This window comes from Schistocerca americana, chromosome X, assembly GCF_021461395.2.
Source record: "Schistocerca americana isolate TAMUIC-IGC-003095 chromosome X, iqSchAmer2.1, whole genome shotgun sequence".
Taxonomy (NCBI): Eukaryota; Metazoa; Arthropoda; class Insecta; order Orthoptera; family Acrididae; genus Schistocerca; species Schistocerca americana.
Window position 1 is genome coordinate 926,193,007 of NC_060130.1, and position 3,714 is coordinate 926,196,720.

The window sequence follows — 3,714 nt, forward strand, 5'->3', positions numbered from 1 at the left end:
GAACAATTTTGTGTGGGGTGATGAATGCTGATACTTCTGCAGCAGTTATGGACAATGGCAATCTGATGGCAGGGTGTGGGTATGGCGAATGTCTGGTGAATGTCATCTTCCCACTGTTGAAGAACAATTCGGGGCAGGCGATTGCATTTTTCAACACGACTGAGCAACTGTTCATAATGCACGGCCTGTGGTGGAGTGGTTATATGACAATAAAATCCCTGTAATGGACTAGCCTGCACAGAGTCCTGAGCTGAATCCTGTAGAACACCTTTTGGATGTTTTGGAGTGCCGACTTCGTGACAGGCCTCACCGACCGACATCGTTACCTCTCCTGAATGCAGCACTCTGTGAAGAATGAGCTACCATTCCCTAAGAAACCGTCCAGCACCTCATTGAACATATGCCTGTGACAGTGGAAGCTGTCATCAAAGCTAAGGGTGGGCCAACACCGTATTGAATTCCAGCATTACCAATGGAGGGCACCACTAACTTGTAAGTCATTTTCATCCAGGTGTCCGGATACTTTTGATCACTTAGTGTACACAGTCTGCTGCCACCACTTTAAGTTCAACATTGAGTAAGACCGAGCAGAGGATTTACGTTTGAAGTTATGAGACATTGTCATCTAATTTAACAGAAATATTTTTTGATGGGTCATTGTGAACTGGGAGTACACATTGTGTACCTCTTCTGTCACTTAGCACAAAGTTCATTTATGTGAAAATGGCACACAGGAATGCCATTTTACTAATGGAAAGTGCTATATGGGAAGCATTGTCAGTAGAACTCAGGTATGAAAGTGACGTAAGTGACTATGGTGATGAAACTGATTCTGAAGCAAAATTGATCAGTCTCCTAAATCTTCAAACAGCAATGAAGAAGTTAGAGTCATCCACAGTAAAAATGGTCATTGTTGAAACACAACTGTCCTTAAAAGAAGAGGCTGGCCAGTTGCCAGTAACATTATAGTGTATATTCCAAGAGTGCAGAAATAATGAATGAATGGATTTATGAACAATTGAAGACAACTCAAAATATTTGTGTAATGTGTATTTCATTAAATGAATAGCTTATTAATTTATTTAAAGTGCAAATAAGGTCTTTAGATCAGAATCACTTTTAAGTTTCCTCATTGAAAAGTTTCCAGGACAATTTTTATTTAGTCTCGAATTTTGAATGCGTTAATACTAATATTGATTGAAAAAGTGCATGAGAGAGGTGAAATGAAATGAGTTTAGTGCATGAGGGTCCAATTTCATTATAAAATATTCTATTTTCAGATAATTGCTCCAGCAAATAATTGAGAGTCACTGTGACCACAGTGCACACCTCATATGACCATTTCAGAGGTGTACACTCCTAGAAGAATGGATGAATCACTAGGTCACAGTGTATACAGGAAACCAACACACTGATCTCTGTTGCCACACCTCAAGCCATCACCATCTGTCACAGGGAAATTTGGTGATAAAGACTCTAGTTAATAGACTCAAACACTTCCAGACTATGAGATACTTGCCAAAGAATTACAGCATCCACATATAGTGTTCCAAAGGAGTGGGTACTCAGACCATCAAACTGAACAGGTGATACATTCAAAATCAAGAATGTGTGGGGCAGAGGTTGTGACTGAGATCAATGAAGAGAACCAAAAATTACTTTCATAACTTATACTGGCCTGATATTGAAAAAGATTGGTAGACTTCTATGGAAGCATGGTATCTAGTGTATTTCAGTCTCCTTCGTGATGTACACTTACCAGTTGTCTGACGTTGGACTTAGTTTTGACAAATTTTGAAGTCCATTATCTAATACTGAAATGATACCCTGGAAATTAATGCTAATAGAGATAATACCAAATGAGTAGACCAAAGAAGAAATCCATTTTAAAAATGGTTCATCCCACATTAATTGAACTTTATCATCATTGATTGCTAGTTAACAGTTTCACAATTCAAATTTTATACGGGTAAAAGAATGTGCATCTCTTCCATTGCAAATAATAAGGAAGAAGAATCACCTGATCATGGCACACTGTTGTAGTATTGGTAAAAGTTCATAGGGGCATGATGTACAGTGGCAGACACATGAAAGTAACAGTGCACAAAATAAAGTTTATAGTATTGTCACCAGAATTTATAACACCATCCTCTAACTGGAGTTATAAGGTCATTAGCAATTTTAAGTTTAATATTTACTAGTTCACCTGAGATTTTAAGACTGAAACATATTACACAGTTTCAGATTCTCCACAAACACACTTGCTGTGTGTATTAATTTGAGACACAGAATATAACTTTAAGAAACACAGATTTGTGAACATCATGCTCTCAATATGCAGACTTTAACACAAACCAACATACACTCCTGGAAATTGAAATAAGAACACCGTGAATTCATTGTCCCAGGAAGGGGAAACTTTATTGACACATTCCTGGGGTCAGATACATCACATGATCACACTGACAGAACCACAGGCACATAGACACAGGCAACAGAGCATGCACAATGTCGGCACTAGTACAGTGTATATCCACCTTTCGCAGCAATGCAGGCTGCTATTCTCCCATGGAGACGATCGTAGAGATGCTGGATGTAGTCCTGTGGAACGGCTTGCCATGCCATTTCCACCTGGCGCCTCAGTTGGACCAGCGTTCGTGCTGGACGTGCAGACCGCGTAAGACGACGCTTCATCCAGTCCCAAACATGCTCAATGGGGGACAGATCCGGAGATCTTGCTGGCCAGGGTAGTTGACTTACACCTTCTAGAGCACGTTGGGTGGCACGGGATACATGCGGACGTGCATTGTCCTGTTGGAACAGCAAGTTCCCTTGCCGGTCTAGGAATGGTAGAACGATGGGTTCGATGACGGTTTGGATGTACCGTGCACTATTCAGTGTCCCCTTGACGATCACCAGTGGTGTACGGCCAGTGTAGGAGATCGCTCCCCACACCATGATGCCGGGTGTTGGCCCTGTGTGCCTCGGTCGTATGCAGTCCTGATTGTGGCGCTCACCTGCACGGCGCCAAACACGCATACGACCATCATTGGCACCAAGGCAGAAGCGACTCTCATCGCTGAAGACGACACGTCTCCATTCGTCCCTCCATTCACGCCTGTCGCGACACCACTGGAGGCGGGCTGCACAATGTTGGGGCGTGAGCGGAAGACGGCCTAACGGTGTGCGGGACCGTAGCCCAGCTTCATGGAGACGGTTGCGAATGGTCCTCGCCGATACCCCAGGAGCAACAGTGTCCCTAATTTGCTGGGAAGTGGCGGTTCGGTCCCCTACGGCACTGCGTAGGATCCTACGGTCTTGGCGTGCATCCGTGCGTCGCTGCGGTCCGGTCCCAGGTCGACGGGCACGTGCACCTTCCGCCGACCACTGGCGACAACATCGATGTACTGTGGAGACCTCACGCCCCACGTGTTGAGCAATTCGGCGGTACGTCCACCCGGCCTCCCGCATGCCCACTATACGCCCTCGCTCAAAGTCCGTCAACTGCACATACGGTTCACGTCCACGCTGTCGCGGCATGCTACCAGTGTTAAAGACTGCGATGGAGCTCCGTATGCCACGGCAAACTGGCTGACACTGACGGCGGCGGTGCACAAATGCTGCGCAGCTAGCGCCATTCGACGGCCAACACCATGGTTCCTGGTGTGTCCGCTGTGCCGTGCGTGTGATCATTGCTTGTACAGCCCTCTCGCA